This window comes from Sciurus carolinensis, unplaced genomic scaffold (genome assembly GCF_902686445.1).
Source record: "Sciurus carolinensis unplaced genomic scaffold, mSciCar1.2, whole genome shotgun sequence".
Lineage (NCBI taxonomy): Eukaryota > Metazoa > Chordata > Mammalia > Rodentia > Sciuridae > Sciurus > Sciurus carolinensis.
The window spans coordinates 51,480-71,853 of record NW_025920478.1 but is presented as its reverse complement, the minus strand read 5'-3'; the positions used below and the strand labels follow the sequence as shown (position 1 = coordinate 71,853).

Below are 20,374 nucleotides of genomic sequence, written 5' to 3'. Positions count from 1 at the left end.
CTTACCTGTCATCAAAGACTGTAGATCATGCTACAGCTTCTGTCTTAGGTTGGTATACGGCCACCTCCTACATTACCCGTCTTTGACTACCGGTCCAGCATACTCAGCCATACTTGAGGGGAACTGCCGGCCTCTAAGGCTGTCATGACTTGTTGAAGGATGATTCAATCTCTCTGTTGGTGGCTCGTAATTGATAAATTAAGCGAATGAGATATAAAACACCTAAAATATTAGTCCTAGGGAGCCAAGGCCTGCCCATTGTTTTACAAAACCTAGAGCAGTAGAGAACCATTTGACCATTTCAGATACAGGTGCCACATTTACCCTGGTGGTATTAACTCTCATAATTTCAGCTCTTAGTTGAGAGGTTAAATTGTCAAACCCATATGACCAAGTACAAGTAAGATAGTGAGAAGATTTCTAGACAACATAGCTGCATGGCTATCATTATAAAAAGTGATAGGGGCAACACAAACTGCTCTTAAAGAAAGAACACATCCCAGACCCATAAGTTCTTATAACAAGTCCACTTGTTCTTGTAATAAGTCCACTCTTTGATTTACTAGGAGGATTCCTGTTCTTAAATGTTGGTTTAAGGTCTCTTGAGTCTGTAAGGCAGTGGCAGTGTTTTCTGCCAAATGATTAACTGTAGTTGTTGTCTGTATTGTAGTTGTCAACGCGGCTGCTGCGGTTGTGGCTGCTGCTGCAGAGGCTGCAGTGGCAGTGATCACAGCTGTTGTGATGCCAAAATCTCTTTTGTTTCTTGATAATAGCACTGTAGTTCTGTATCTGTAACAGAGACTGGGACTGGTAGGAAGGTAGGAATAGGCATTAAGACTGCTCATGAGAACCTAGAAGCATTCCAACATTGAGAGAGAAGTTTGGAGAATAGCAGCTTGATAAATACCCTGCTTTAAAACTTGTATACTTGGAAAATATGAATACATTTAATATACAAGGAGTGACCATTTCACAATTACCTTGACACTTTAATCTTACTAAATTTAGTTTTTAAAGAAAAATTTAGACTCTGTAACAGTACAATACTCTTAACAGTTGTTTAACCATAATTGTATAAACCCCAATTTTTAAGACTAATTGTTTTAAAGAATAAAACTTAATAGACACAAAGTTAAGAGTAAATTAGTGTTTCTAAGAAATCCTTGTTATTTTACCATGTCATTTTACCAGATAGATTAAACTTTGGCTTATATCAGAACATTAGTACTTCACCTTAGGAAAAACCTTAAATAGCTTTAGCTGTTTCACATACATACAACCAACTTAGTTACACACAGACTTGTTGAAACTTGCCCTTCACTTACACACAGACTTTTTTAGCACTTACTTAGACCCTCATGTATTTCATTATATAACACTTTCTTATCCAGAAAGATTTTCTTCTTCACTAAATATAGTTGTATTTTTAGAACCTTTTATTTTTTCTTTTTTATGTGTTGACCCCCTTTTGTTCACATTCTGAAACAACTCTTATGAAATTTCTGAATTTAGATAAATTACACCATTTTAACAAGATAAAATACTTTGTTGTTTATAGTACTCTAACTGAAACACAGTTGAAACCTTTAGAACCCTTTGTATATAGAATTGTACTTGTTAAGACATAACTCTTAGTAACCTTGTTTTTAGTCAAGATATTAGACAAGTGTCCTGAACAGTATTTGCTGTCTCTTTCCTGTTGAAGAAAAGTCCTAGAAACAATTGATATTAGACATTGTTTAACATCAACATTCCATTAGTTTGACCACCTAGAGACTTGCAAGTTATTTTTAAAGACATTTCACTTTTATTAGTTTACTCAATTTAAATTGAACCTTTTTAAATCACGTGAATAAAAGTATTTGGGTCCATTTTTAAATTTTAATTTTAGGAGCGCTCAGTTTTGATACAGACAAAACATGACATTAGACAGCACAACATACACATAACACAAAATCAAAGGCCTTGTAACTTTATAGGTGAATCTCCATTGCAATGTAACAGATGTTCAAAAACTCTAGTTGAATAAAAAATAGAACTGATCAAAAAGAAAAAAAAATCATTAACCTAGGTATGCAGGATCAAAATTATGAGCTCAAAAATACAGCATTAAAGAAAAACAAAACAAAACAAGAATCCTGGAAAATGAGTTAGTTCTGTGTAGCAGCCCAGAAGTTTAAAACAGACACTTTTTTTTTTTTTCTTATCTTCAGGTTACCCCCCTTTCCCGCTGAGACTGCTGCAGTTTACATTCCAATGCAGGCTTCAGCAAGGCCAGGCAGGGGGGAGGGAGGATCACCCAGGACTTTTTAACACTTTTTCTTCCTGATTGAGAAATCAGGTTAGGTTTGAAGGCAGAAAATCACAAAACATTATTTCTTACTACTTTTGAGGAATGGAGCTGCTGAGCTCTCTGCCTAGGGGGAGGACTGCTTCAAGGACATGGGTGTTCCCTCCCTAGGTGGCCATGGAGCTGCGTGGAAGGGATCAGGAGGGGGGCCTTTTTCTGTCTCTTGTGATAGTTTCTCTTGATCAAACAGTCCCTCATCTAAAAACCAAGGGGCTTTATCTTCTACAGTTTTTAAAAACTTCCTAGCTGAGGAAACCTTTAAAGGTGCTCCATTAGCCTTTAATAAAGCCTTTAATAGTCCTTCCATGCGAACTCTAGACACCTCAGAACCCATGATTAATTTGCCCCCTTTCGAGTGCCACTTTCACTTTAATACTTTTAATGTGGACCGCTTTTCACTTAGTCCAGGGTGTAGCCGCCTTTCGTGTGCTACTTTCACTTTAATACTTTTAAGGTGGACCGCTCTTCGCTTAGCTTTGTCTCCGGACTGCCTTTCGCTAGTCCACTCCGAGCCGCGTTCCGCTTGACTCTGTCTCCGGACTGCCTTTCGCTAGTCCGATTAGTCGCGTACCGCGAACTTTGAGGCTGCCTCCCACGTCACTCACCCTTATCCGTGTCCCGGGTTTCGGCACCACTTATCGGGGATCCCCCTGCCAACAGGAAAGAATGCCCCGACAACATAGAGCTTTCCAAGATTCTTTATTGTTCTATTGTCCCCCCTCAGGGGAGCACACAAAGAATATATATAGTAAGGCAGCCAATCAGAAAGCTATACAGACAAGGCATGAGCTACATGCATGATCCCAATGTGTAAGTGTATGGGGCACGAGCAGATCACGCGCTGCACACGAGAAACAGGAGCCAATAGTTAAGTACTTCCTCATGCGGCATCAGCGCGACTCCTGCTTATCGCGTCATAAGTATGTGCCATGGACCGTACGTTGGCAAACTGCCAGCCACCATCCTGCTTAGCCTGGGGCTAGGGGTCCCGGGTACCCTGACAAGGCTCCAGGGCTTGGTCCTGCCAGGAAAGACAGCCCAGGGCCATGAATGGAGCTCTTCCCTGACCCTTCCCTCTCTGACCTCCCCTGAGTAGCTGAGAGGCCTCCAAAGGAGCTATTGTCCTCTCCAGCCAGGTCTTTTTTGAAAACAATAATTTATAAAGGGATTAAGTTAGTTAAGAATATGGAAGCCCTACCAAATGCTTTGAGGCATTTCATATGAAAAATATCAAAATAAGTCTCTCCAGGAAATTTGGGCTCCCTATCACAAAGACTCTGTCAGTCACAGGAAAGACCTCTGAGTGCATGGGGAAGAGGTGGCAGATTCAAGCCATGCTCTTCAGGGACATCTCCACGCACTGGGGACAGGACCAGCTCTGCGCTTCTCCAGCCCTGTGACCTCGGCAGTGGCAATAATTGCCTCTACAATCAGCCTCCTCTTGTGCAATGTGAGGCGTTCTTTCAATAGTTTTAGCCATCCCAGAATGTGCAGGTGTTTCAGAATATCATGTCATAGGTGGGAAGTATGGACGTTTCACTTGTCAATTAAAAACAGTTTGGGGTGGGCATGGAGGCACCAGCCAGTGCTCGGAGGCTGAGCAGGAGGATCGCCAGTTCAAAGGCAGCCTAGGGAATTTAGTGAGGCCCTAAGCAACGCAGTGAGACCCTGTCTCTAAATAAAATATAAAAAAGGCTGAGGATGTGGCTCAGCGGTTAAGCGCCTCTGGGTTCAATACCTGATACCAAAAAAAAAATAGTGTTTACCTTTTAAATAAAAAATAAAATTATAAAGGATCAAATTGCATTATGTTCATGTACAAATGTGGCATGATGATTTCTACTACCACATATGATTATAATGCACTGATTAAGAAAAATCCCTAGTAATTATCTATTTTTATTTGTTCTAATTAAGTAAATGTGACAATAGAATGCATTTTAAAAATATTTTTCAGTTGTAGATGGGCACAATACCTTTATTTTATTTATTTTTTAAATTTTTTGATTCATTGTACACAAATGGGGTACAAGTGCCTTTTCTCTGGTTGTACACGAAGCAGAGTTACATCATTTGTGTAATCATACGTGTACATAGGGTAGTGATGTTTGTCTCATTCTATTATCTCTCCTTCCCCAGCCCCTCCCCACCCTTCATCTAACTCTACACAATCCATCCTTCCTCCATTCTTCCCTTACTCCCTCCCCCCACCCAGTTATGTATTATCATCCACTTTTCAGAGAAATCATTCGGCCTTTGATTTTGGGGGATTGGCCTATTTGACTTAGCATGATGTCCTCCATCTCCATCCATTTACCTGCAAATGCCATAATTTCATTCTTCTTTAAGGCTGAGTAATATTCCATTGTGTATAGACACCACATTTTCTTTATCCATTCATCTGTTGAAGGGCATCTAGGTTGGTTCCATAGTCTAGCTATTGTGAATTGAGCTGCTAGAAATATCTATTTTAAAAAAAAGTAAAAAATGGAGGGGAAGAAAAGGCGGGGGCAATAAAGAATGGCTGTCATGTGACTGCGTTACAGGTGGGAGTTACCCAGAGAGCAGCCAGTGGGGGCACCTGGGAAGTGTGCTCTCCCCGTCCCCCACAGTCTCCTTCCCACATTCCCACATCCTGGCTCTGGCCACAGAAACTACCAGATGATTAGAAGACAGGCCCAGGAGGAAGAGTAAGAAACGTGGGCTTTTAAAATCTTACAGAATTGATAGAGCGGCTGCTTCCCCTTCCAAGATTCCTCCTATTTCAGGACGTTTCCGTGGAGAAGGCTTCACTGTCCCTCTGACAGTGGCCTCAGAGCCTATTAGAAATATAACATAATGGTAGTAGAAATTTATGTACTGTAAATATTAAATAATAATTTATTTCTTTTCTCTGAAGTCCATTTTAAACTCCTCTCCAAACCCAGTCCTGTGGACTGACCCAGGGGGACCTGTCTGGCATGGAATCACTGGACTTCACAGCAGGGGAGGAGGAACGAGGTCCCTTTCCAATCTGCAGCCAGGCTGAGGCTTTGAGCAGGTGTGGCCAAGAAGCAGGGAGAGATCTGTTTTGCTCTGCTTCCCATCTGCCTGCCTTATGAAGCCCCTGCGGTCCAGAAAACTGGCACCTTCGGCACAAAGCCTGCACCCTGAAGCATGGCATTCTCCTGAGATTCACACACAGGCCCAGCAAGCTGGCTGAGAACGTAGCCATTTGCAAAGATGGTGGCCACTCCTAGTGCTGAGGATTGGAAGAGCAAGGAGCAGGCTCTGGTAGATGAGCAGACCTAGGCTCACGTCCACCCAGCACACCCATGTTCAGTGGTAAGGCTGTGGGCAGGGTCTCCTCAGTGTCCTCATCTGACATGAGTGGAGAGTCCTCCATTTCACAGGGTTGCAGCAAGAAGCAAAGAAACTGTGTGTAAGATGCTTATTGGGGATAAGTAAAAGTGCAGGTAAATACTCAATAAATGGTAGAGGTCAATGTCATTGTATGAGGAACAATGGAAAAAATATAACAGTTACTGAGTGCCTGCCTTTGCTCTGCTTTGTGTTTGGTTTTTGTGTGTGCTTTTATTTTTGTTTTTGCTTTTGTTATTGAGGATTGAATCCGTGGGTGCTCTACCACTGAGCAACATCCCCAGCCCTTATTTATTTTTATTTTGAGATAGGGTCTTGCTGAGTTGCTTAGGACCTTGCTAAATTGCTGACATTGGCCTGGAACTTGTGATCCTCCTGCCTCAGCCTCCTGAATCACTGGGACTACATGCAAGTGCCACGGTGCCTGGCCAAAGTTTTTGATTATTCATTTTATACACACATGTACACACCCACATGCAAACTATAAAATAAATGGTAAAGATAGTTTTAAAAAGTCTAAATCATGAATCTCATACAGATATAGAATGAATGCATGCCAAGGATATTATTTTACTTATAAATAGTGAGAAAATATTCAACCAATATTCAAAGGGAAATTCAAAGAACACACAAATGTAGGCAATCGGGAATCCTCAAATGAATATACAAGCAGATGACAAATGGATTGATATCCATAGGTGTTATCATTTGCATCCCACTGGACAAAATTCATTTGAATTTCTATGTTCAGAGAATCATTTACATTATTATAATTTTTCTATAATTTACAGAATTGCAAAATTGTTCAAAGGCACTGGAAGAGGGAGGCCATTACAGAACCAGTCTGGAAGGGCTACCAGACATCCTTTTTATTTCTGTTCACTTCAAAAACGTGTTCCCAACATTCTCTGATGTAACTGTCGTCATCTTCATCTGCAGCTGAGAAAACAGATTCAAATGTGAGCATGTGGTGTGTCTACACTTATAGGAAAAAGCATCAGGCAGCAGCTGGCTTCAGACTCACCCAAAATTAAAGTGGCTTTACTGAGAGGGCTGGGCCTCACTGTGCCTCTTATGCTTCAGGGATGAACAATCAATACATCCGCCGGGAAGTCTTCTGCTGTGAAACCTGCCGCGAGTTCTAGAGCTTCTGGGAAAAAGAAATCAGCAAACAGACTTGCTACCGAGAGCTGGAGGAGGACCGCCAGGGAAGGAGTGCCCTGAGAAAGTAGGTGGACTGTTTCTCCATTACCATTGGTCAGTAGGCTTCCCCAGAAACTCGCCAGACGTGAAGAGCAGGGGCTGAATGAGCTTCATCATCCACTGTCCAAGGACAGGCAGAGGAGGGGGTGCCATGGGCTGTGCAGCGCAGGAGGAAGTGAGAGCAGATTGGAAGGAAGCAGGTCCCAGGGAGGGCTCTCCACATGTCCAGGCTTGGGTCAAGTGGCAGAAGGCAGGAACTAGTGGGAGTCTAGGCCAGAGCCTGCTGGGGTCCGTGGGACAGGTGCAAACCCAGTTGGCACCTTTGAATGATTCTGGTGGGCCTTGGGCTGTGGCATGGCTGCAGATGGTCCCGGCTCCAGGCTGCTCTAGGGCAGGGCATGTCCTGCCCAGAGTGTGCCAGCCAGGTGAGGAGACTCAGCAAAGGTTGGTTTGGAGATTGGCTGAACCTTCTCCCACCTTGGAGAAGGCCAGTTCTGGGAGGGGCAGCCCTGCCCCAGCCAGCAGGCTTCTTAAGATGCCAAACACACATCACACAGAAACTAGAAGCCAAGGTTAGTACAGCTGTGCACCCAGTCTTGCCACATCCACACCAGAATTTCTCAGGTGTGTCTGCACTCCATTTGCCACAGGGTTTGTGGCACTACTAGACATAGAGCCAAAATGACTCTTGGCTGTGCGGGGCTGTCTTGTGCTTTGTAAGGTGCTCAGCACAAGCCTGGCTTGGAGTGTTCCATTCCCATCTGGCGAACAGAGGTTCCCTGGAGAGTGGAGGGGTCCCTGTTAAGAGCTAATGGCTCACAGAGTTGGAAACACCTTTTTAAATAGCAAACAAAATGAAGTCCTGTCATCTGTATCTCCATAAACCAAAAAAATAGCTCTTCCTCTCCACTTCACTGTTACAGTCTCCAGCACGTGAGGTCACACGAAGCGTCAGGGTTCACTGACAGATGACTGTGTGTGCACAAAACCAGCTTCACAAAAATACCCTCCAGTGGGATGGGAAGAGTGGAAGATGGGGAAGAAGGGGAACGTGGCCATCCCGTTGGCAGGCGGACGTTCTCGCTCTAGGCAGAAGCTGCCTGAACAGGGGACGCATTCACGGGTGTGGGGAACATGCGTCTCGTCTCATGTGTGTGTGTGTGTGTGTGTGTGTGTGTGTGTGTGTGTGTGTGGTTATGATACGAGGCCAGCACTTGCCCCAGGTGTGCAGTGACCTGGAGCAGCTTTATCGGGTGGGAACAGCTCGCTGTCTCGGTGGATGGTTGGTGCGTGACTTGCTGGACAGCAGGGCTCCTGATTCCTGTGTCTGTCCAGTGTGGGCTGAGCTAACAATAGGCACAGTTCTGATGGCTTAAACTATTTTTTTTTGGTACCGTGATTTGAACCCAGGAGTGCTTAACCACTGAGCCACATCCCCAGTCCTTGTTATTTATTTATTTATTTTTGATTTGTGAGACGAGCTCTCACTGAGTTACTTAGGACTTCCCTAAGTTACTGAGGCTAGTTTTGAACTCAGGGTCCTCCTGCCTCAGCCTCCTGAGCCACTGGGATTATAGGAGCATTCCACTGCACCTGGCTGTCAACATCAAGTTTTAAAAACACCTTTTAAGCCCAGAGAGGAGCCTCTCTCCATATACAGGTAAAATTGGGCACTTCTCGGAGGGTCTCACTCCAGAGCAGCCAGGGAATGAGGACACCTCCCTCCCCTAGTCCTGGACCACTGGTTCTCTGGAAGCCGGACCCCACACTGAGCCCTGTACGGTAACTTCCTTTCCAGAAGCCCTGCAGTGCTGGATTAAAGGCAAATTTTTTGATATGATTTGATTTTTCTAGGGATAGCAATTGTGTGTGTGTGTGTGTTTAAACACATGTAATATGCTTGTATAGGATAACAATTAGAAGAAAATGTGCTTAGATATTGTAAGTGGCTATTTTTAGATGGCAGAATGGTGGACTGGAGGGACGTGCATGCTCCTACTTTCCCCAGTTGCTCTAACAAGACTGTGGCATTGGGTATTTAGGAGAAATTTGTTTAAAAGGCCACCAATGGCCAGTGATCCATAGAGCAAATGCATTATTTCCCCAGGCACCCATATGCCCAGAAAGGACCCCTTCCAAAGTGTAGGGTCATGTTCTCTTCCTTGGACATGTGTCATCGCGATACACCTCATTGTCATCTCTCCCAAATGGATGTTTAGAGACATGGATGTCACTTCTGCCTTGCTCGGGACAGGAGGGTCGTGAGGAGGTGGGAGAGGACTTTTCTGTGGTCTGTTCACCCATTCTCAAGCCCACTGTCCAAAGCTACACTTTTATCAACTGTAAATAAAAAAAAAAAAAAAAAGGAGAAAACCTGAAGCCTTCTTCATCTGGAAGCCAACAAATGAAAACCTTCTTGCTACCAGATCGCCCAAGAGGAGTCTAGAAAATTTGAAACTGAAACCAGAAAGGCAGAACATCTGTTTAACCCCCCACTGATCTGAGTGAACAGTTTGAAACACTGTCCTAACAGAGCGACTGTCCCCTGGTGTGTACTGGCAGGACAAGGGAAGGCAAACCCCGGTCCAACACCACCCCTTGTTCCTTCCAGTCCAGTAACCCTGTGGTAATGTTGTTCCCCTGGAGATGTTGGGGGCTCTTTGTAAACATCCCCCTGGGACAGAGTGACACCAGTCAAGCATGGCGTGGATTCTGCGCCAGTCATACCTCCTGGTTTGTCTGGGGTGGGCCAGCCCTACAGCTATCCTTCCAATCTAACTTTCTTTCATTTTCTTTTATTTTTAAAAGCATCTGTTTAGATGATAAATCTGTCAACATCTAAATCTAAGTGACCAGCCTATAGCTATAACTGATAAACTGTACAGTGATTCAGTGAAAAAGTAATGTATTAAGGCAAACAGTGAGGTCTTTAAAGTACCTCTTCAGAATTTAGAGGAACTCAGTGTTGGACAGACATCAAATCTGGTGACATTGCAAAGGGGAGAGAGCTTCAGGCCTCTCCAGAGCCCACTCGCTCCCTCTGCTCTGATGCCTGCCCATCAGCTCTATCCATCAGGATGCTTGTGGCCACCAGCAACAGAATATCCTGCTCTTAATGAGCCATCCAGGTGAACCAAAATTTCAAACTTTTCACAAGAGTTAGCCTACGAGCCGTGCATGGTGGCATATGCCCATAATCCAAATTGAGTTGGAAATTTTAGGTAGCCAGGTCATTCTCCCAGCCTGCTTTTATGAGTTTTTGCCAGTCTCTTGTATCTACAGCAAACCATGCAATTCAACCAAGACTGACAAAATCAGACAACAAATATGTGTCTGATTACTATCCAGCTCAGCAAAGTTCATGTCATTGATCATAATCAATTTTTTAATTCTAAAAGAGCATTTTCATCAATTTTTTGAATTCCAAAATGTTAGCTATACACATGACATGCTTCTAACTTTAATCTGCATTATTAAAATTTCCTCAATGACTCTCTTAAATGTAGACCAGGGAGTCAGCAAATACTTTTTCAAAAGGACCAAGTAGTAAATATTTTTGGTTTAATAAGTCATATAATCTGTGCAGCAATGACTCAACTCTGCCATTGTACCGAGAAAGCAACTATGGCCATTTGTCAACAAAATAGGTAAACACATAAATAGGGCCCTATTCCAATAAAACTTTATTTACAAAAACAGGCTACTGTCTAAATTTGACCGGAGGGACAGTTCTTTGTTTGGCAGTGAACAAAGTAAATCAAATCTTGTGTTTAATAGTGTTTGCTGATTTGCATGTTGTGAATGTTCCCACCATAGTCTACTCAGGTTGCCGTTGCTGTCCATGCAGACAAGTTCTGAGGTGATTCTTGGCTACGGCTCACCGTCACATACTGCCCTCACCAAACAGAGGCAGTAGACCTTGACCCCAGTGGAGCACAGAGGTCTGTGAGACGTGATAAAATAGGAAGTGGTGAAATTTGTATATTTATCACTTTTTGTTTTGATACAATTTAATTAACTATAAGTTTATATAATTTACTTTTAATAGTGTCTGCATTTAATAACTAAAAAATCTAATAATTAATAAATAGCCCTCACAGACTGTGTATCATAAGCCAGCTCCAGCACACCTCAGGGGAAACCCGAGAAGGGGGCAAGAGTCTTCAGACTCTGATGCAGGCCTGACCTCCGTGCCCGAGGAAGGGGAGGAAGGAGGCTTGGGTGGACAGCAGGATAGGCCTCTTAATTTGGGCCAAACTGATGGGGAGACCTTGAGCTAAAGTCACCTGGGAAAGAAGTTCTGCTGTAGGAATGGCTGTGCTCAGCAGTGCTGGGTCACCAGCTGGGGGCAGCCTGCAGGAAGTTTGGCCTTGGCATCTGCCTGGGGGGCAGACACAGCCATATCTGCAAAGAGCCCCAGCAGCTGCCCAGGTAGTGCAGCCCCCAGTCAGCCTAGGCCACATCCGAGAGCCCAGTCTTCATGGTCACTGCCCCAAGTCAGAGCCAAGCTCCTTTTGTGAATGAAAGAATCCACATTATGTTAAGAAGTCCATCAAGTTCCATGCCACCCCCGCAGCAAACCTTGATGGTTAGGGGTGGAAGAACCCAGGTGACAAAAGTCAATGTAGGTAGAAGAGGACTTTGTTACAGGGCCTTTCAGAGATGGCTACCAGGGAGCTTTTGTAAAGCTGGACATTCTCCTGATTGAAGAAGCTGATTACAAATTATGACACGGAATGACTAGTTCAAAACCCAGTGAAGAAATATAATTATAAAAATTACTAGTAGGTGGACATCAGAATAGAGGTCCTAGAAGCTCGACACATTTTTCTCAGGCCATCTTCCCGCTCTGGGAACAGCAGTTCCAGGCCCTCTGTCCCCTCTTCAAGCAGGCAAGGCCTATTGAAATGTTATTGACCTCTGTTCTAAGTTAACATGGAGGAAGATGACAGCTGATGTCCTGTGACTTTCCCCTGCATCCCTCATTCTGTCCACACTTCAACTCTAGTCCTTGGTTGCTAACGTGCTTCAACCATGAGCACCACTAAACAACAGGCTGACTCCAAATTCTTTCCATTCTTTCCTGGGCCCATAATTGAGCAGAGTCTTAAATAAGTTTTCCTGGAGCCAATTTGGTGCCTAGAGTCTTCAAAATATCTGTCTTCTCTAAGTTACGATATGTCACCTGGGGAATCTCAGGAAAGTAGACTGGAAGATTGAAAGAGTATTAAGCATTGCATTCATTTGAGAGTTATTCACAAGAGTGGAAAATTAATGCACATCTAATTTTTCTTTGTTCTTTTTTATACATTTGGATTTTTCTGTATTAAGCTGGTTGTACTACCTAATACCCAGCACCTCCAGATTCTTTCCATTTTCTTCCAAGCCCATAATTGAGTAAATTTAACACCTTCACCTTGGTGGTTAGGATTTCAATACATGCTTTTGGGGGAGTGTGGGAAAAGTATTCCCACCACAGCAGATTCAAAGTCCATTTTTCTTAACATAGATGTTTAACTATGTTGATGCACCCATTGTTTTTTAAATACTCTCCTTCCTCCATTTAGTTGTCTCTGTCCCTTGCCACAAATCAATTAGCCACATTAGTGTGTATTTCTGAACTCTTTTCTGTGCCAACACCTGCCTGCCTGTTCCTTTGCCAAGGTAACACTATAATGATCCCAGGTTTATATTAATCAACTAGTGATCAGGTAGTGATTTTGAGACAATATAAATTAACTATTAAGATTAATTTGTGTTAACTTATATTAATTATTAAGACAATATAAATTATTATAGGGGTATTTTTGCTGGGTTTGTTTTAAGATGGGGTATATTATTAAGGCCCAGGTTGACCTAAAGTTCCTGGGTTCAGGTGATCCTCCAGTCTCAGCCTCCCAGAAGCTGGGACTATGCGCACGCAGCTTTCCAGACACAATTGGCAACCAGATTGTCAGTTGCTACAGAAATGCCTGCCTTGGACTTTGATAGGAATTGCATGAAGTCTAATACCAATTTGGGAAAGATTAAATGTTGGGGAAACTACCTCTTCACAGTCTTCACCCATCTTTCTATTCCTTTCCTTTATTCCTGTAAAATCCCTGGGCTTCTTTTTAAAAATACTACAGAGAAGAAAAAGAAAATGTTTTGAGGGATGGCAGCTTTGGAGACAAGTGTGCTGATGACCTCATGTGCTATGTCCCCTCCCCAGGCTCTGGGAAGAATGGAAGCAGAGGCTGGAGAAGAGGCTGAGGGTGCTGGACAGTCCAGATGAGAAGGATAAACTGGCTGACCCTGTGCACTGAGGACTTCCTGCCTCACCAGCTTCAAAGAGAGCGAGACACCAAGGGCCTTTCTAGGAGAAAAAGCTAGCACCCAGGTCATGCTGAGTTACTGAGCAGGGGCTCCATTTGCTCACCCACCTGTGAAGGAATTTACATGGGAAACCCCCCACCCTGAGTGCTAATGGGAGTTACTATCCTGCTCAGTCCTCTCTGCACAGAGGACAGGTTGACTGCAAATGGGATCACAAGTTTGGTTGTTTAATATAAAAAGCTCTTGAAATTAGCCCCCCCCCCCGGTTTCAAAGATCCACGTAGCATACACTAGCTTCCCATCCTCTTCGTCTTCTGAAATCTGAATGTTTCCTCTCAACTTCCAGAAGGTAAAGATCTCAATGGAAACTGGGCTTTCCCATATCTCCTGGAATTGTAAAGTCAAAAACAAAACAAAGCACAGCAAAAAGGCTCTCTGCTATCTTTTCCCCCATTTGTGTATACAGAGATGCAATTGCCTGCAGAAATAAAGCTATCATTATGTTAAAAATTGAACAGGATGGTTTGACAGTGAACTCAATTTTTTTCTCTTCCTGTGATTCTGGGTTTGGTTTTTCATAAACCTGTTAAATTGAAAAAATGTCAGAAGCCAGGTGCAGGGGTGTACAGCTATGATCCCAGCAGCTCAGGAGGCTGAGGCAGGAGGATTGTGAGTTCAAGGCCAGTATCAGCAACTTGCCAAGACTATCTCAAAATAAAAAAGGGCCAGGGATAGGGATGCAACTCAGTGGTTAAACAGCAAGTTCATTCTCCATTGTGGGGCAGGGGTGGAGGGAGGGAGGGAGGGAGTAAGGAAGGGAGGGAGGGACGGAGGGAGGGGCGAAAGCAGAGCAGTACTAAGTAAACAGTGGGTCCCTGCCCTGGGCATTCGCCCTGACGTTGCCTGCCCTGGCCTCACACACCTGCCTTGGCCAGTTTTCTTTTGGTACAGCAAGCGTCAGCGTCAGCTGCCCCAGACACATTCTGAAAGTTGAAGCCATCCCACATTAGCCTCCTGGTGGGTCCCAGGTCGTGGCCTTCTATAGTGGCACTGGAGAGTGCTCCTCTGCCCGGGAGCTCTTACTGAAAGACAGAAGCAGAGGACATAGAGCAGGGAGGCATGGGCCTCTAAGGAACACAGGGACCAGAGAGACAGAGGGGCAGTGGGGGCGCAGTGTCACAGTGCTGGGGAGGACATATCAGGCCTCATGGATGACATGTGCGGTCAGGACCTGTTGCTCTGGAAAACCAGAGACCTCATCATGACTGAGAGCCACAGGGAGCAAGGAGGATCGACTCACTACACTCATCACAGTGAGATCTGGGGAATGATGCTTGATGCCTGAGCCCTGATCTGGGCTCTTATTCGTCTGCATACAACAGATAAGCTCTAGACCCCTGCTGCAAAAGCCAAGCAAAGTATGGACAAGGAGGCTAACAATAAAACAGAACTTCAGTAAGGACAGCGAACCACAGGAACAAACACCGGGACACCCAAACACTTCTGGGGGCCAGCAGAAGCCCTCCAAGAAACTGGTGCTTAAGCCAGACCTACACCATAATAATAACCACTTCACTATGGATATGCACCTCAAAACACCACACCGTACACCCTAAATACATGCAAGTTAATATGGGCGAGAGTCACCCAGGAAAATGGAGGGGATTTGTCTCAGCAAAGGGGAGCAGAGGGGCAGGGAGCTGGGGGCCCCTGGGGAGATGAAGGACAGGGAAATGTGTTTCTGCAACACAGAGAAAGAGGCAGGCGCTCAGTTGCAGGAGAGTGGAGAGGGAACAAGGACCTCTGGAGCCAGGCTAGAGAATCTGAACTCACCCACAGGACAGCAAAGAGCCATTGGCAGTTAGAGGAATGAACTGCCTACATTTGCATTGTTCATTTTTCTCAATTTTCAAATATGCAAACAAATGCACATAGAATTTTATGGACATGCACAAATAGAATCATACCATGTGTGTAAGTCAGTCATCACTGTGACAAAATAAATCAGCTTAAACAGAGGAAAGATGTATTTCAGCTCAAGGTTTTGGAAATCTGGGTCTGTTTCCATGGTCTCCATGACAGAGCAAGGACATGAGCCATAGAACAGAGGGGGCTTGCAGGTTGGATGAACGGAGAGGAGTGAGGCACCCAGCATTTGAAAATATAGTGTTATTTATTTTAACCATTACCAACTTAACAAGGGTTAAGTAGAAAAACAACAGGAGCCCATGGAGAGCAGACCCGGTTGGTTGTAAAACTGCTCCACTACTGTGGGGCGTGGGGCACACACCCTTAATCCCAGCAGCTCAGGAGGCTGAGGCAAGAGGAGCACAAGTTCAAAGCCAGCCTTAGCCACTTAGCAAGGCCCTAAGCAACTCAGTGAGACCCTGTCTCTAAATAAAAAATAAAAACGGGCTGGGAACGTGGCTCAGAGTTTAAGCACCCCTGGATTCAATCCCTGGTACAAAAACCAAAGAGCTCTACTTCTTACCAATGTCTCTGGAACGTGGTGCCCAACCCCCTGAGCCTTGGATTCCTCATCTGCAGCAATGGGCATGCTGACACCTATTGCTCAAGAGCAGGTGTAATTCCCTGGAGCAGAGCCTGGCCCAGAGACAGCCCTCAGTGCTGCGCCTGAGCTCTCAGCCACCCCACCTGTCTCTGCCTCCTCCTGGACATCACCAGCCTGAGCCCATGGAAAGTGCATGGCCTGCAGTACCCACTCCTGCCTATTAATCCAAACCCCCTGCAAAATTGTTTTAAATTCATAGGACTCCCAGGCACCTCTCTGAAAGGTCTAATGCTGTTGGTTTGATGGGGGTTAGAAACTGTATTTTTCTCAAAGTGCCCTGGAGACCCTGGTGCTCAGCCAAGGTGCTCAGCCTTGGCTCTCCCATGGAAACTAGTGAAGATGAGCTACTGACTCTGAGTCTACATGGCCAGGCCTTGCAGGGAATGTGAGGGTTGTGGGGTTGCAGCCTCAGGGAGATCTGGTGATCCCCCAGGGAGGGTGAGGGCAGGCATTGGAAGAAGGGTCACCCATGTACAGGTGAGAAATTGCTTCTGTGCTCTCAAGGGGCAGGCAGGCTGGGTTGAGTGGGGAGGGATCTGCAGGGCTGCAGTGAGGGGTGTGGACATGCTTGCATGATCAAGGGTCACTCAGAGGTTTGTAAGCAGCAGAGTTACTTGCTAAGAACTCGACTTAGTAACTTAGGTAACCAACGTGGCAGCAGCATGGAGAATGGACACTACAGGTGTCAGGATTGGCTTTGCTGAAACTCAGACCATCCAAACAGATTTCTTTGGAAAATATACCACTTCCCATGATCCTCCACTCTTTCAAGTTGAGCAAAAGTACAAATGAGTGCAATCTCTGTACTACACTTTGGGGACCGCATGAGGGCCATTATGCCTTACGTTGTGACTCAAGATAAACACCTTGAAACTTCCAGCTTCTTATTTCAAAATTAATTAGCACTTTTCCTTTAATAATAACTTCATGTGACACATGGACTGAAGAATGGCAAAAGCTTAAAATCATAACAACTCAAAAGGTGAGCTCAACCTCTGGGAAAAGCTTTCATGAATTTTAAACGAAGGCATGATGGATGCTTGACAAAGAGCCACAGCGGAAGGTCCATTTGTCTTTTGGACAGCTTAAAAAACAACTCAGTAACAGTGACAATAAGTCAGAGGACAGAGCGTTCCTTTTCACAAAGCAATTTAATGGCAAGACTGAAAGGGTTCTCAACTTCCAGACCAGCGTGCAAGCCCTCAGGCTGGTTTGGGTGCTCATGTGCCCAGAGGAGGAGACACAAGGCCCCTGGTGGCCTTGCTACTGGAGACAGCCTCGTCTATGGGGAGGGACGGGAGAGACACTGGGTAGGAAAGACTCCCTGTGCCAGGCATACAGACGAGATGGCAGAACCCAAAGGGGGCCAGGTAAATCAGAGGTGTGTTTACAAGAGTAGGCCACCTCCCCAGCACACCTGAGATGGAAACCCTCCTGAAGCACAGGTAGGCTCCAAGCCAGGCCTCCCAGATGACCACACAAGCACAGGAAGGGGACTTCAGGAAGGAGGAGCCCAGGGCAATTCCCTAGCGGTCACTGGTGCAATAACGTCCTTGAATATACAGATTCTATGAACAATTTAGGACTCACCTGCGTGACAGAGTCCTACGTTAACTAAGACTATAATGAGTTTTCTTTGAAAATAATAAGTAGCTTGACTTTTTCTGATGACAAAAATACACATCTGTGGCAAAAATTCAGGAAAGGAGTAAGAGTCTAAAAAATTTCCATAGCGCTTCCAACTCAGCAATCAACACTGCTAATGCTTGGGGAATGGTTTAAAACCTCTTTATTCATGCAGACTCAAGAGAAAAGGTCAACAATCTTTCCAACATGAGGTGATTCATGGAACCAGTTTCTCCTTTCAGTAATACATTGTGGATAGTGCACATGAACAAATACAGTTCTTCATTTTTTATTGGTTGCATAGTATTTAGATGTGAGTGATTTAATTATTATTCCTGTCTTAATAAATCCCATTTTTCATACAATTCCCTTTTAAATGAAAATTTAAGTTTTAATAGGAGTTCAGACCTATTACAGATGAATAGTTGAGCGTGTTCCACTTTAGGAGAATTTACAAGGATTCCTTGCAAAGGATCATGTTACTGCAGATGTGGTCATGTGAAAAGATTGTACAAACCCTGAAGAATACTTCATCACTCATTAAACAATTCTCTTTGGACCGACTTTCTAGTTTTTCTCTACTATAAGCAATATTATATGTTTGCACACCATTTTTTGCATACTTGTTCAATGACCTGCGTAGGTCCGGCCAGCAGCTCTAGGAAGTAGAAGACCTGTTTGGAAGGGGAGCCACAGAGCATGCTGCTCCCAGCTCCCCAACCCACCCTCTCTGTGTGCGCTGCAGGTTTTATCTGCCAGAGGTCCCTCATAACAGACTGTGAAGAATGGGCAGGAAGGTATGTCTGTCCCTGCTCGCTCTCCATGTGATGAAGGTGGGGCTCAGCCACTCCTGGGCATGTGGCACAGCCTGGCTAATCAAAGAAGGTCCACCCTCTTGGTGCCAGAGCTGGCTGAGAGGTGGGCTCCTGACCCGCTGAGCCTAGAAGGAGCCGGAGCTTGGGCTTGACCTGGAACTCCAGGGTGGGAGCCCATGGAGCCTGGAGCCACCGTCCTCACATGGGGGAGTGGTACCAAGAAGGAAGCCATTGCCTGTGAGGGCCAAGCTCAGAGAGACAGATTTCTAGTCCCTGGGCCCAGACAGATGTGGGACCAACTTCATTTCCTTCAACCCAATTTTGAAAAATAACAACAACAACAAAAATACCACTTCTTTTTCTCTTGCAATTTAAAACATCCTGGAGAGTGGGGTGGGGGTGCTTTTCCAGGTGCAGCCCCAGCACACAGAACCCTGCCTGCACTGAGGGATCCTGCCCAAGCCCCACTGTCCCCTGACCACAGCTTGACAGAACTTGGGCAGGGTGCTCAAGGCTCAGAGACAGCAGGGGGCTGGGGAAAGAAGCTGCTTCCAGGCCTGCAAAGTGAGAGACCCCCCCATACCCCACCTCATGGCTCTCTAGTTGAGTAATAACCCCATCTTAAGAAAGCAAGAGGGGCTCATGGACAAAGAAATGAGAAACGCTGAAATGCAGAAATGCAAGCAACACATTTTCTGGATTTTCCACTGAATTCCCCAGAATCCTTTCCTTGCTAGTGGCAAAGTCAGAACCCTCAAAGGCCCTGCACAGTATGAGTGTGCTGAGCTAAGGAGCATGTGGGGGTCAGGGGCAGGCAGGAGCCCGCAGGCGAGGCCCTTACCCTCTCTGAGCCTCATTCCCTCATGTCTAAAGTACCTACCCCCAGGATGGTGGGGAGACGGCTGTGTACAGGGCCTGAGAAACCCCGAAACACAGAGAGCTGTTACCCTCTCAGCATCAATCCCCGAACTTGCTTCTTCACGGTCGCCCTGACCACCGGCCTCCCCAGGGACGTTCTTGCCTTGTGGACTGCGCTCAGGGCACATCTGCCCAAATGTGGGGCGGCCCTTCCTGCCCACACTGCTATTCTCCCCTGAGGCTTACTCAGAGTTGTGGTTTGGGATAAGTTTGGTTCTCCTTTTCTCTTTTAATGCACTCGGGAATCCAGTCTCAGAATGCTGACATTGCAGCGGTGTTTTTAAGGAGAAGGGCGCTGGGTGTAGTGTCGGTGGATGGAGGTGCGGCCCTGCGATCCCGCATGCTGACTTGGGCCGGTGGAAGGGAATGCAGGTGGGCCGCTGGGGCGGCTACCCTAGATTGCTGCCCACAGGGACGGTCCTGTGGTGTGAACCCCGCCTCTGACAGGTGCCCCTTCCTGTGAGCTCCTGCCAGGGGTCCATATTCTATACATCATTTATTTGGGACTGGTACCAAAATGTGGTAGGGTTCCTGTTTGTGTGAAAATTCTCATCTCTTCCCATACTTCCTTGATGGCCCCAGGTGTCACCTGCACGGCTGGATCTTTACTAGCCAGGCCCGGCCTAGGAATGAGCCCGGGAGGGCTCCCTGTGCTTGGTCCTGACTGGTGAGGAGTCTTCTCAGTCTTTTTTCTCACCACCAGTATGTCCCATCTGTGGCAGTCAGAGCAACGGTGGTAAAAGGTTTGTTCAGATGTCTAGTAGCTGTGTAACAAAATATGGGTAAAAGTCCACTGAGCTAGAAAAGGTATTTTTGAAGTGTATTAAATTCAACTTTTAAAAGTGAACATATCTTCATAACATGAAGCAAATAACATGACAGATGGCACATGGATGTGTCAACCTCGAGTCCATGATACTGCGGAAGCAGAGGTTGGGCCTGCTCCACAGCAAGGGGAGGGGCAGGCTCCCTCACTCTGACCTGATTACCTGACCAAGTGTCCAAAGTGTCCCTTCAGAGCACAAAGCAAGCTCCGGGCAGTTGACCCTTTATTTCAATACTTTAAATATTCAAATAGTAGCTTACACCACAGCGAGGTGCAATTCAAAGGTGCAGAGGGATACAGGGCAGAGCCAGCCTCCCTCCCTCCCTTCCCCAGCAGATCCTCGGCCCCAGCTTAGGACCTGAGACCTGACTTTTAGGACTGGGTCATAA

At 45.5% G+C, this 20,374-nt stretch overlaps 1 pseudogene; it reads left to right on the top strand.

Annotated features, from left to right (window-relative positions):
- The first annotated feature begins 6,795 nt into the window (after nucleotides 1-6,795).
- On the top strand, nucleotides 6,796-13,218 carry LOC124975766 (protein FAM240B-like; annotated as a pseudogene).
- The last annotated feature ends 7,156 nt before the right edge of the window (nucleotides 13,219-20,374 follow it).